We start from the raw sequence: 15860 nt of genomic DNA, 5'->3' as shown, positions 1-15860 counted from the left end.
CATATTTGAGAACTTGAGAACGAAAACGGCATTTAGTGACAGAGATAGGAGGATGGTTAGAGGCAAGATGGTGAATAAATTATGTTTCAATTTGAAAGAAGAATGGCGATTGACTGATAACTTAACTTAATAACACAGTGACAAATTATAAAATAGGTTATAGAAATGTAGGCCTAATGAAGACCGAATATCGAACGCTGCAATGATGTAAATATTGATGCGCTAAATCATATTGAAAATAAATCAAACGCCAAGGAGCGCATGGTATTATGTTATATAAAATATTGAGATTGCACATGAAAAGTACACTTTAGACTGGAACTCATAGACTTTAAAATATGTATTATTATATATTTTTATTAAACACATGCACACGTTGGTATCAATAATGCATACCTTTTTAGTATGAAATAGACAATTCGTTCCTGTAACAATAATTGTATGGAGACATTTACATTAAGGACCATTTACAAGGATTCACCCGATATTGCGAAAGAGAGAAAGGTAGAAAAATTAAAAAAGAGAATATAATGATTACAGGTAGAGGAAGAGTGAGTCAGAGAGAGAGAGAGAGAGAGAGAGACAGACAGACAGACAGAGGGGGAGAGAGACAATACACGTGTGTGTGGGATACAGAAAGAGAGGGAACGGGAGAGCTAGAGAGTGTGATGCATATTTAGATATATATTGAGATGGGGGGGGGGGACAGAGAGGGATAGTGTGTGTGAGGGTGGGTGTACGAGACAGTGTGTGTTTCTGATTGTGTGCGTATCTGTAAGAGTAAGAGGCAAAACTGCTTTTGCGCACTCCAACCAAACACAAGAAGTGCGCTCTCCTTCAAAGCTGTATCTATACCATTCGTCTTAAAAACCCCCTCATATTCCCCTCGAAACAAATTATCTTATTTAGAAACCAAAAATGCACACCCTTGAAGATATTTCCCCCATCGAAATATCGGTTATTGATCCATTATGTACATAACCTCAACATTGACCACAACACGGAATCCCGTAGTCCCGCCCCCCGAAGCATCTGATCTAAAATTCTAAATGATGGATTCCCACCTCCACGCGGGCCCTAAGGACCACTTTCACCGAGCTAAGTTGCACTTTATCTTCCAGACATGGGCATGTCACATCTCTCTGTACTTTCCACTCCCTTCGCGTGTTGTGCGTAAAGGACGCGGCATGTCGCCTACCTCCCCACTTGCTAGTTACAGAGTCTGGCCCCGGTAACTTTTCACAGAAAGTGGTTGTACAGCTTTAAAGGGATGGTCCGGGCTGAAAATATTTATATCTTAATACATAGAGAAGAATTCACTGAGAAAATGCCGAAATTTCATCAAAATCGGATAACAAATAATAAAGTTATTGAAGTTTAAAGTTTAGCAATATTTTGTGAAAACAGTCGTCATGAATATTCATTAGGTAGGCTGATGATGTCACATCCCCATTTTCCGTTTTCTTATGTTATTACATAAAATCATAATTTTTTCATTGTTTCATACATGCGAATAACATGTCTCCCTTATAATGACATAAGTTGCAGCAATAAATATCTAATGCACTAAATCAGTTGTCAATCCAATTTTTCTAGTTCTTGGAGAAAAAAAAAATTGAATAAACCTAATTTCATATAATAAAATATAAAAGAACAAGTGGGGATGTGACATCATCAGCCCATCTAATGAATATTCAAGACGACTGTTTTCACAAAATATTGCTAAACTTAAAAATTCAATTACTTTGTTATTTGTTATCCGATTTTCATGAAATTTTCGGCATTTTGCTCAGTGAATTCTACTCTATTTTTTAAGCTATAAATACTTTCCGCCCGGACCATCCCTTTGAAACTGAAATGTCATTGTCAGTATCAGTAATAAGAATAACCATCTGTTTGTTCGTAGTTTCTCCGTTTATATATTAAGAAAACCTTGAAAATGCATTTTGTTTGTGTAGGCCTAATACTGTGGACTGCTTCTAGAGAGTAGCCATGGATTTCTTACAACTTGCTCATTTCAAAGAATGATCATGCATGGAAAAGGACATATAATCAATTATTTGAATGTAATACTCTACATGCTCTAAATTATTTTCCTGCATCCAAAAGACTATCATCTTTTGGATGCAGGAAAATAATTTAAATGTTATTAAAGACGCCATTTTCCCCGAAAGAAACAATAGCGAATAGTCGAAAGACGCATCGCTATGTGCAGGCGGAGTGTGTGTGCGTGGTTTCCCGTGGTGGGTGCCTTAATACGTGGGTGTGGGGTGATAGAGGTGGGTTGCTGGCTAAATGGGATAGTGAGTGGGTTTTGATATGATTTAGAGGTGGACAAAAGCTGCCGGCATGTCCTTCGTCGCACTTAGTTATCGTCGCATGTCAGGTCGCGTTAGGGGCTGGTACTCCGTGAAGCAGCCGAAAAAAGCATTTCTTTAAAATGACGTGGAATTTGTTTACATTGATGTATGCTACCAGACCCTCGTCACTAGAGTGCGATAAGGAATGCAATAGGCTGGAAATATTTTCGCCATCATCGCGTAGGGGGACCGCTACTGACATAAAATGGATGTGGGTGCAAACTCCCTTGTTCCAAGAGCCAACCTTTTTGTGCTTGTAGGATATCCGTTATGATAACATAACCAAAATACAGAAACTATTAACGGCAACATACAGGATATAAACACCATTGTAGATAATAAAAAATATTTAGATAGATTGAAGTCCACTCCAATCTAGCTGTTTGATACTGACCACCTAAGTTGGAAGAAGAAGGTCCTTATAAAAAAAAACTTTTTGTTATTTTTTTGTAATAAGAACTTGCGCATTTTAAGTGCCTTATATAGAAAACGTTAAACTATAATAAATTCCCGAGAACTTTCTTTTTTCCTTAAACCACGTGCGCCATGCACAGCCAACGTTCTTCCTATGTCCTAGCCGTATAACTTGATTTCGATATTCACTTTCCTCTTGTCATACCATACAGCCGATCGATATTTATTTCTTTTCACTAATTAAGTTACCGAAAGACAGAAATAATTCACCTTGCTTGTATACAACCCGATCGCCAATATGAAAAGTGTTTGCAGACCTCCAGGCAAACCACGATGTAATTTGATGCTGTTCTGGTAGCCGCACAGGAAGGTTCCATCTTCAGGTCTAAACCGATACACCTTTGTAAACCTTACAGTGTTTCATCTCTATAGTACAAGGCAAGTCATTCAGGCAACGGAAACCACCACGGGACACGATATGAAGAGCAATTATAGTTCAGATGCTAAACGCCAATTCATGATCAAAACAAATATCGTATGACGTCCGAAAAACTTTAAGATCATTGATCTTTACAATGTCAACATTCAGTACAAAGATATTCTATTAGAGTCCACTGTTAAAAAACCCCGTGATTTTACAGAAAAAGAGAAGATTTTGCAAAAAGCAATAACAGAATCATTCTGTAAATTCATAAAACATGAATTTTTCTGCAATTTAACAGAACAGATCTGTTTAAAAAGGGGAAAAGGGTGTTTTATTTAAGGAAATTTGTAAGATTACATACACCAAATACCAATTTTCTGTAAGATTACACAATCTGGTAAGATTACAGGTGTTCTCGAGACTCTGCTGCAGGAACTTCTTTTATTTTAAGGATAAATTTTCTAACAGTGTTGATTAACTCATTTTAAAGTTTGGTTGTTGCTATAGAAAATAAAACCGGATAAATGGTAATTGACAAGCTATTAGATGTCATATGTTGCTTCAACCAACACTGAGCCAAGTAATTAATCAAATGTCGATGCCAACCTTTGCAATGTCATGAAGCAGAAATAGAATCGTGTTGTGTATTGCATATTATTTGAATCAAGGCAAATTAAGGTAATAATTTTATTTTGCAGAAGAACATACTTTATATATTTCATATATTATCTGAGCATGTAATTCACCTTTGTTTATCCATGTCCTGATATATAATAAGTACGTTCGTGAGAGTGAGCTTGGAATGATGATCGGTATATTTCACTTTTGAGCGACTTCTACTCCATTGTGAATTCACCTGAAAATTTTATCAAAATTCATCATTTTTTTCAAAATATAGTTGAATAGTAAAAGTGACTTATTGGCCTAATACTCCGTAGCCCGTTTGTAGGGTCGATGGATTTGGGGTGAAGGACACATACTCATTCAAATAATCAGATTTAGATATAGTCACGTGACTTATTCGATGACGATATGACCTCCAAGGGGCAACATGATGATCGGCGATATCGTAATCGTACTCGCGCAGGCTCCTCCAAATCTCATTATTGACGGGATTCCTTTTTCCTATTTTATCGTGAGATTGGGAGTATCGATATTCTAATTTACCCTTTGATGCCGCTTTTGAGCAGCACGTGGGACTCGACGGTTTCTTTTCGATGCGATACAATTTACAGTTAATGGATTTTTCCTGAAGCAAAAACTGATTCGAGATGCTAATTTCCAGGCCTGCTAATCTGTCACTCTATCGGTATAATACCCTTTTATGACAGGTTAGATATACAAAGTCTTTCCCCATTGTTGAAACGATAACGGCGAGAGCGACGCTATTACTAAAAATTAAATGGATATATTTTATATAGCCTTAGGAGTACGCCTACGATGTATAAAAGGCAACAGTCCTTCCGTATCTTAAGAATGTAATATGTAACTACGCTATGCCCATCAGGTTTTGTGCTCATTCTGAGTATCATTTTTAGTTATGCACACTTAAATCTCGTTGGTAATTTCTCCATTTGATGCCGTTTACACGTCTGAAGTCAATCGTTTCTGTAATCGGGATCAATTGTAGGGACTTGTCACTTCCACGACACAGAACGAAATCAAGAACATAGTAAATGTATTGAAAGTGCCCGCCAAATGACAATGAACAGCAGGGAGGATCTGTCGAAAATTGGTGAACCGGAACAGCAGTTTCCTCTTAAGTTTCGGAGCAAATATATGTCGTTTGTCCAGAGTCCAGGACGAATCTGCCATTTTGATTCACGATTTTTTGACAATAACTTCTCGGTTACTCTTTGTTACGATTGAGTACATTTGACAATATATTTTCTATGTTCTTGAAAGCGTCCTTCGTCGCGACGCGAAAACTTCCTGTTGTCACTGAAAATCACTTGACACGTGACCAAAGGCAGAATAGTGATTAGATTTCTCGATATCGTGCATTTAATCTAAAGGCTTGGTCCCACTGCACTTACGGATGAAGAGAGGATGTAAAACGGAAAAGAATCTTGCCATCCGTTGGAAAACGTTATGTATCCGTTATGGACTCTTTGCATACGTGTTTCTTACGCTCTATATCCATCTGTCCACTGTGATTTCATTGTTCGCCCATTCGCCTAGTGGGATCAGGTCTTTAATTCCCTTTCGCACAAAGTATGAGCCGCGGTCTCATGAAACGCGTGTGACTGATTCCATTGACAACTGTCGGTTCCCTATATTGACTGACATTGAATTTCTAAGTTTATTAATGAAAAACAAAACAACCTTTCCTGCTTTCACAACCAGAGATAGCGTACATGTCATAAGAATTGAAGGAAAACATTCATGCAGATATGTCTACTGATTGTTTGATGATTGATCAAAAACTTGAATTCAATTAAAAAAATTAGCTAGAAAGAGAATTCGAAAATATATTCACAGCAGCAAAGATGTTTAGGAGTAAGACGAGATTGCTTAAAAAACCCCTCAGATTTCTATCGTAACCAGCGCTAACAAGGTTTGATTGCTATTACGCAAAGCTACAGTCACATCGACTAAACCGAGTCCAGACCGTGAAAAATCTATTACATTACTTTCAATGACATGCCATCGGTCGGTTAGGAGTCGGTTTTATCGGTATGACAGTAGCATTCATTATGATATCCAACTTCCAATATCATGAGGTGCCGTTGTGGAGTAGTCTAGACTCCTGGCTATACATGGAAAGTCCGGGGTTCGATCCCCGGCCACGGCACCTATGCCCGTGAGCAAGGCATTTAATCGACATTGCTCTTTTATCCTGTATTCAAATAAATGGAAATACTTACCCATTATGGGTAACTAGGTGTGCACTTGTTTTAAAAAATGTATATATATATATATATACATGTATATATATATATAAACTATATATGAAATATATGAATATATATATAAACTAAATCCAAAAATGAGAACAAACATGATTTTATGTATGAAACACGAGCCTCGTTTTCGTCATTCTTCATCCATAATTTGAAGAATCTGACATGATAATATCTTGAATGCTCTCCGTTGTATGTTAATTTAAATAAAGAATCATATTTGAACGGATTCATATTTTTATTGTCGATATAGAAAAAAGGGCGAAATATTATAATTCAATTTCTTGTTCGGGGCGCGATGTGAAAACTTCGTCAAACATGTGGTTTGAAACGGTAACAATATACATGATTATCACGTAGTACAGTACCCCGTGTAGTCCTGTTCAATTAAGGTCACAGTCACATCAAGGAGACTGACCCCAGATCGACCGATACTGCACAATCTAACACAACGTATCGTTTTGATTCCATCGCAATCGGTATTTCGGTTTGACTACGGCCTTATTTGCTCGTTCATATCGGAATTATAATTTCCTGAACTGATCACGATGAGCCAGGGAGCCATTGACTCAATGACACACGAGGCACATCCGACAATCAAATCGTGATTGATCCTGTACACTAATGTTCAATATGCTCCCATTATAGCTCTGAAATCGAAGTAAACAAATGAATACAAATCAAATTTTTGTTGATGCGTGAAATATGAAATAGTCACCACAAAATATTTAATCTTTTTTTAATTTCAAGTAGGCCTATTAGTCAATAATTGTATACGCAAGTATTGTAACTTCTGAACATTTCGTATTCGCACCCGTCTCTGAACAATAGCATTAATCGAGAAAACTATTATTTGCGCAGTAAAAACATTGGTTATCTTTTTTCTACAACCCCGTTTACTATTAAACTTAAATAGTTGTTTAAACACTTTAAACTGTCAAGCAAATACTGTAAGGTTCATATGGTTAACAGCACTGTATACATTTTTAAACAGCGATTTTACTCTGTGTTGCCAATGAAATATAATAAGGCTGAACTTTTCCTTTGACGTGTAAAATTTTTATCATCGTAGCCAATGTGAGTCAGATGAGATTATTATTTCGTACAAAAAGGAAAATGATATTCCATGTAATGAAATGCGAAAAATAGTGAATATGAGACGATATAAGCCCTCTCATTTGAATGTTAGTAGCAAAACTTTGGAGTGTTATTCGTTTTCTTGTTATTCTCCTTCTGATTCTGGTGACATTTTCAGTGATATGTTTTTTTTTTCTTATTTCTAGTCTGGGATGATTATAAGACCAGACCAAGAAACTGTACATCCACATTTTCTACTCCAACAATGTCTTACATCAAACAGTGCACAGGGGAAGATCTGTCCCCCAAATCAGCGTAGTACTTGCGGGAACATAGCGAGAAAGACATATCGCTTCATGTCGAGTATTCAACGTCGGGAGTGCACATGGGAAGACCTGTCCCCAAAATGTGGCACTTTTGGAGGAAATATCGAGCAAATATCAATCAGTGCGAGTTTGAAAACGTAAAGTTGCCATCGATCAAACGTAGATGGACAGCTTAGAGATTTCCCGTGAGAGCACTTCTGGAATTATTTCAAATATGCAGAATAGCATGAAACAAGTTATGTTTATTTGACACATAGTTTTATCAATAATCCTTCCAAAGACTAGATATTTTTTCATCAATGTCTAAGGAAATGTTCTATAAATATGAAGTTCTAAAGCATATATACGGGGACACCCTGACAAGGAAACAAATTTTCTCCTGTTGCAAAGTCAAAAATTCCCGATGGTCTACATCAAATCCCCAATTGTCAACTCATTAGACCATTTTCTGATTTTATTAAAACAAATGTGGTATCTTGATGCGTTTCTGTCTTCCGATTTAAGCTTGGCAAATCACCTACTGATTACTGTAAAGTGCCTCCTTTAGCACAAGGATTTAGAAGAGAACACTGGGTTTCGGGTGACTCGAAATAAATCACCTTGAATTCGACTATAGCACATATCCTGAAGCCTAAAGGCAAGACGATGAATATGTTTAGGATAATTACATCCTTTCTGTAATTAACGCAATGAAAGCCCTTCCATGTGAATAAAAGTCATTCAAGACAATCTTCAGGAAAGAATGTGCATCCTTCCTCACCGAATCCGAATTCTTAAGATTCAAAGCTACTAAGGAAAATTTAAAGATAGCGATATATGAAACGCCTCGCAGCTCCGAAAGCATGAAATGCAGACGAACGCAAGCACTGCAATTACTTCTTTCGTTAGATAGTGCTGTTTAAGATTACAGTTTACATTTGTGATTATGTATACATACACACACACACACACCCACACACACACACACACACAAATACATATATATATATATATATATATATATGCCAAAGCTGTTGTATAAATATATATTCAAATTCCGTTTCCGTTAAAAGGAGCGTAGTGTTAAAAATTAAAGGTATATATATATATATATATATATATATATATATATATATATATATATATATATATATATATATATATATATATATATAATAACTGTAAAGAAGAATTCCCGCCGTAACAGTTTTTGCTTTATGCTTTCCCATACAACAACTGGTTCCTTCGCAGACTTTTCCTTTTCTCGTATCTTATACTTGTGGAAGAAGTTACGGATCAATTATCTTTTTCTGAAAATCCCTATCTGTTTTGAGTTTTGAGAGGATACGTAAGCCTACATTCATCCTGGAAATTTTTCCTTTATTCATCATAATTCATAGTTACCTGAGCTATAATCGAAAAATGTTATCTGTATATTAACGTAATCTCCATCCTAAATTGCAATTCTTAATAGAGTTCATCTTTATTTCACTCTAAAAACAGTGAGTAAATTTAACCCAATATTGGAAGAAAGGGAACACGCATGTTTGCTGGGTATTTGTTTTACTCCATGTTGGGAAAAGTGCCTGTTTTATTATAGGGTAAATTTTACCGCAACGTTGCGTAAAATTTACAAAATAATTGGTATCTTTTTACCCAAGCAACATGCATGTTTCCATTCTACCCAATATTGGGTAAAAACTTCTTTTCAAAGTGTAGGTTAGCTAGTATTAATCTTTACCTTTTAACTCGAATAATGAAGGAATTAATATGCAATCAAAGATATTTGTACGTTTAACAGTGGGAATATTTAAATTCTTATAAGTACTGTAATTATTATTATTATCATTACTACTTATACTGCGCTTTTCCATGAAGTCAAAAGCGCTTGCATTAAATAAACTTATGTAATTTCAAAACTAAAAACTACTTGAAAGTGACTTTTCTATGCTTTCTGAATATGAATTTATTTTTTTTAAGGAGGACTGTCTAATCGTATTGCGAATATTCAAGAATATTTTCGGTGATTAGTGTATATTTTGTACACATGTATACCTTTTCTAATCTCTGTAGGAGATGCTTTTAAAAGTAAACATAAAGCACTCGACCGCAACGGATTAAAAACAGTAGTAGAAATCTTGGCAAAAGTATACATTTCCTTTTTTTTCCTTTTAAGAGCGCAATACAACTCTCTGGCCATTAATACGCACGCTCCTCAGTCTTTTTACAAGCCTTTAAAAATAGAATGAACCAATCAGTGGCGTACCTAGGATTTTCCACAGGGGGGGGGGGGCAAAACCGTCCGCCAAAAAATTTGACAAGCAAAAAAAAAAAAAAAGGTCTTCAATCTCGTCAGGGGGGGGCAATAAAGGTCTTCAAGCTCGTCAGGGGGAAGGGCAAAAAAGGTCTTTCAAGCTCGTCAGGGGGGGGGGGGGGGCAGGGATACGTCCTTTGCATGGGTTGTGGCTCGTCAGGGGGGACAGACTGCCCCCCCCGTATGTACGCTAGTGGAACCAATGTCTTTATTATTTGAGTTCAAGTTTCAAGTTTATCTACCACTCTTACAACGATGAAGCACATGAAGAAGAATTAGTGATGCAACATGCAATAGATAAATAGGCTTAATTCGAATGAGACGATCTTGAAACTTGTAACTTATATTACATGAAATACAAGTGACTATATCAATACAAAATGAAACTTATAAATGAAACATAAAAAAAATAAATTGCATAAAATCAAATAAAATACAATAGGCCTAGCTACATCAATACAAAATAACATTAATTAGAGAGTGGAAGAGCATAAAATAAATTGAATAATCATGTGAAAGTTATAAAAAAATTAAAAAGGGGAAATGATATGAAAAAAGAGGTAATTTGGAAAGATATTGCAAACAGGAGTTGATACATTTAAATGATTAATCAAAAAGACCTTAATGATAAAAATAACTAGTTCTTACAAAACGCATTTTCAAAAGTTACAAAGCGCTAATACTTTTATATTTCATAATATCTTTGTGATTGTCTTAAAGGTAACAGGTGTTTCTGCTTTTTGCAATGTCGATGACAATCATAACTAGGTTTCATATTTAACAACTTGGTTTGTAATAATTATATTTGACTTGGAACTTATATGTAGGTTGCTATCTCTTAAACTGAAATATATTATAATAATTACTCTAAGTATGAAATATATATATATATATATATTGTAATATTTTGCACTTTTATGTAACTTTTATATTTTGAATTCATCCTGTAATTTGGTCTTTGTCTTTCAAAAGGCGGCATATTTATTGCAGAACAGCGTTTAGAAGACGTTAATGGTTTACCCCACCGTTCTCCCCGAGTACGTCAATTATACTTGAGTGTTCTTCCAATGTTTTCCTCTTTCTAACGATTAAAAGATGAGTGGGAGTTATGTCTGGGCTGTTTGTAAAGCACACTCCAGTCACTCTAAAACTCAATTCATCTGAGTAACGACAGATCAAACCAATATGACACACCTTAAAGGGATGCTCCGGGCCTGAAAATATTTATATCTAAATAAATAGAGTAAAATTCCCAGAGCAAAATGCTGAAAATATCATCAAAATCGGATAACAAATAACGAAGTTATTGAATTTTAAAGTTTAGCAATATTTTGTGAAAACAGTTATATGCACGTCGTCATGAATATTCATTAGGTAGGCTGATGATTTCACATCCCGACTTTCCCTTTCCTTATGTTATTGAATGAAATCATAATTGTTTCATTTTGTCATATTTATATCTAAATAAATAGAGTAAAATTCCCAGAGCAAAATGCTGAAAATATCATTAAAATCGGATAACAAATAACGAAGTTATTGAATTTTAAAGTTTAGCAATATTTTGTGAAAACAGTTATATGCACGTCGTCATGAATATTCATTAGGTAGGCTGATGATTTCACATCCCGACTTTCCCTTTCCTTATGTTATTGAATGAAATCATAATTGTTTCATTTTGTCACACATGCGTGAATGACATGCCTAAATTATAATGAAATAAATTGCAGCAATGAATACATAATGCACGTAATCAGTTGTCAATCGAATTTTTATAGTTCTTGATAGAAAAAAAAAAACCTAATTACATAAATACAAAAGAACAAGTGGTGATATGCCACCATCAGTTTGCTCATAGCATATTCATATAATAGCAATTTACACTCATATCCAACAAGAGCATGCAATAATATTCACTTAAACAATCCCAGGACACTATTTGCACATAAAACACTAAGACATGATATTTGGAATGCATTGCCAGATTCACTCAAGCTGACAAGATCATTTTATTCCTTTAAACGAACTATAAAAGAAATGCAATTAAACCAATACCTAACAAATTAAAAAAAGAAAATCATTACCATTGTTATCTTTATTTTAATTAGACATTGACTTTTATCTAGAATATGTATAAATTAAAATCAAACAACAAAACGTGTTATTTTCTAAAATTCCATGCTAAGGACCAAGCATCTCCCTCCCCCAGTCCCTCATGCACCTGCACGTTTAATGACAATAGATATTAATTATTTTGGCTATATTCCAGGGTTGTTACGTTTTCAAGCTTTGCTTTTGTGACGACCCTTGCAACCATCCTATTTATTGTGTAACAGAAAATACCACTTAATGATTTTCATTTATGTAAGATATGTTGAGGATTTATATGCAAAACTATTGTTCATTATCTTGATGTCAAGTTTCAGATATGTATTTTCTTGTCCAGAATTTTGTTATGAAAAATGTTGCAAAAACCAATAAATGAAAATGAAATGAAATGAAAAACAAGCCTGGAACTTATTCACCGGAATAGTGCAAATCTTTAAAATGCCATAATTTTGTTATTCCTTGTCCGATTTTGATAGAATTGTCAGTGTTTTGTTTGTCTGATTTTAATTTATCTGTTCAAATATTATATTCAGCCTGGAGTATCCCTTTAAAGGACAGAAAGGAATCAATCGATTTGGAATATGACACAGGACATGTTTAAATGTGACATGTTTTTAAGATTTAAAGCTGTGTTTTACTGTAAAACACGTTTTTTTTACTACTTAGTAATTCGATACACATATTGAATATGTTGTATTTTATGAAGCAAGTTTTTATTCCTTTTCTTTTTAGCAATTTTATTTGAATCTGTGTTAAAAAAATATTTGGAATATGTTATATCATTGTGTAGACCTTCCCATTCCCATTAGTTCACATAATTTAACTTATTTTATTTGCATAATCTCTTTTAACTATACAGTATATACCTTGTTTGTGTAACAAGTAATATAAACCCCCGTGTCTTATTTCATTATTTCTTAACGTAAATATAATCTAAAAATCATTGTCCACTCTACGTAAAAAAAGAAATCCTAGATTTTGTCATTCAAAGCAAAGGTTTGCTTTATTTTCACTGGTTGATTTTCATTTAAATCAAATTCATGTACATTCAACCCTGGTTTCAGAATCACAATCGATGTAGCCATCCATGTCATCATAAGCAAAAACGTCTCCAAAATGCCTATTAATATCAAAGGGACTTATGGACACGATATCAAATCCATAAAACAATATAGAAATGTATTTTCTAAACCCGGAAAACGATAAAACTCGCAGTTTAAAACGAGACGATGTTTTTCAAGGAAAGAGAGCAAGACCCAGACTTCTTTAATTCTAACGAAGTAACATGGTGCGTATGGTATCCTAAAAGTGTCATCTAGCTGTTAAGTCGGTAAATTCAGTTAGGAAATCATACATTGATATAATCGGCATGCGGTAGTCAGGGATTAATGAATGCAAATTCGGTGGGATTGTGACATCGCGACGAGGGTTTAATACCAAACCGGCGCCACGAGGCATAATTGTGTGCATGTACATGGGCAAGGCCGAGAACACATACTGAAAGGAAAATTAGTGTTGGATGGTTTAAGGGAACACTGGACTGATACACCCTTAAAAACTGTTGGCCAACATACTGTCCACACAACAGTTGGTTAAAACTTTATCCAATTCTGGGTAGTTTTAAACCAATAACGTGTGCTTTGGGTGAAAACTAAACAGTATTGGTTGAAAACTACCCAAAGTTGGATAAATTTTTCAACCAATTGTAGTGTGGACAGTATTTTGCCCGACATTTTAAGAGTGTATGACTGGAGGTTCTTTTACAGGAGCAACTTTGCAATTAAACAAAATATTCGTTCACAAAACACCCCGTTTATCTCTGCGCACCCCTCGCTTTAAGCCACGTGGCTAACATGACGGCAAACGATACTCCATAATACATCCCGTCGCCCTTCTCGCAAATTTATTCGTTTGACACAGGATTTAAAAGGATAATTTCATGAAAAAAATGTTATGGAGCATATATTCTCTAAAACGCATTCGGAACGCGATTCTGGGTGCAGTTTCAAACAGTTAATGTTAGGCTACACTTATCTTTTCAGCCCCCTCGCTCCAAAATTGGTCACCCAATCCGATGTCGGAAACAGCCATGAAATTACTAGTTTTGTACTCATCCTCATAGGCGGCGGATGCGGGGGGGGGGGGGGGGGGGGGAGGGGCGACCTGTTCCCCCCCTAAATTTGAGGTGGGGGCGATCCCCCCTAATTTTTTTTGATAACCTTTTTTTCCCGGTTTTTTTCGCTTCTCAAAATTTGTTGTGTCCCCCTAAAATTTAGGTTGATAACCTTTTTTATGCTTGTCAATTTTTTTTTACCTGTGTCCATCCCAAAATTTCAAGTCCCCCCTAAATGTTTTGGCTTCCGTCGCCAATGCTTATGTGGAGCATTGTAGTCCAGTGGATTAGTCATCGGACTTTTAAACATAGGGTCGTTGGTTCGAATCCCAGCCGTCACGTAATTTCCTTCAGCAAGAAACTGATCCACAGTGTGCTGCACTCAACCCAGGTGAGGTAAATGGGTTCGGTAGGAAGTAATTCCTTAAAAAGCTGTGTGCGCTATGAACGCCTAGCTTAGCCGGGTAATATAGGAGCGCCTTGAACACCTAACAAGGTGGATATGTGCGCAATATAAATACCCTACATATTATTATCATTGCTAATTTATACGTGTCATACCAAACGCTTGATGATGTTCTGTTGCACGTAGCAACATCGACCACACACTTCATCTTTCGAGTGTCCGTCCTCCCTTTAAAATATCAAACCATCTCGACTTCTCCAGTCATCGATAACGCAAACAATTTGCTTTTTTGTGAAGATGATGTGTACACTGGCGGTGAACATTGACCTTGCGTAAGTTATGTTTTTAAATACCATCCGAATGCCCAATAAAGGCAGTCTCCCAAATTGACGCTTGAAATCGGAGTAAAGACAAAGTGGGCACACCGGTCGAACTACTCATATTTGTACAGCCCTTCTCTACTGACGCCTCGCCAGCCGCTCAGAAATTAATTAGCCGCAGAGAGCAACCAACAGAGACGACAGTAGTAACGAGAGAAATCAGTGCTAAAACAAACTCCCAGTCGTATACACATGGGATTGGAGTGGGGTTGGGAGCAGGACGGGGGAATATTTCTGGCGGTTGCATTGATGCGGATCTCGCCCACTCTCCATCTATAGCTGTGACCGTGACTGTCCCACAAACTACAAATTTGACCCCTATAATGAAGAGGATCTTAGATACATATTAGCAATTTGTACCTCTACTCTGCACAAAACGAGTACAAACTGGTTTTTAGATGTTCCTTTTTCGTATTCCAACTAAATTCTAATAGTGAAAATAGAAGATGGCAAACTAGGACACAATATACACCACCATCTTTACCCATTTCGAGTAAGAGTTCAAAATGCACACCCTTCTTCTTCTTCTTCTTTTTAAGCAAAAAAGAATTTCAGAATTTCGTTGACAATTTCATAGAAAACTCGCCTTTTCTTCAAGATTTCGTGTTCAATATTCACGAACATGGGCAAGAGAACCCCTATTTACTCGAAATTCGGAACGAACAATATCACACCTTTTGAAAAAAGGTGTGATATAAAACGGGGTGAATCTAGGAGAGCCTCGTGAAAGGAACTGTCGGATGTTTTCATCGGACAGTCGGCTTCCACACCCAATCAAAATCAGAAGAAAGTTGTCAGATCTGACAACTTGCCAGACAAGAAATGTTGTTAAAACGCTTTAGTTCCTGGGCAAAGACAGTGTCCAAGGTCTTGGAATCTACTTTTAGCCAAAGGTAGGTCTCTCAGAGCACTTGCGAACCGAGTACTTGAAAATAAAAATCACCCTTTTTCAGTAGAAACTACTTTTATTAATTAAAGAAAGATATCCCGGGGCACTTGCGAATGAAGTAATTGAAAAAGTGCTCACTCATTCGCAATAGACTCTACGGTACTTTTGA

This window comes from Lytechinus pictus, chromosome 11, assembly GCF_037042905.1.
Source record: "Lytechinus pictus isolate F3 Inbred chromosome 11, Lp3.0, whole genome shotgun sequence".
Classification (NCBI taxonomy): domain Eukaryota; kingdom Metazoa; phylum Echinodermata; class Echinoidea; order Temnopleuroida; family Toxopneustidae; genus Lytechinus; species Lytechinus pictus.
This window is presented reverse-complemented; position numbering follows the sequence as displayed.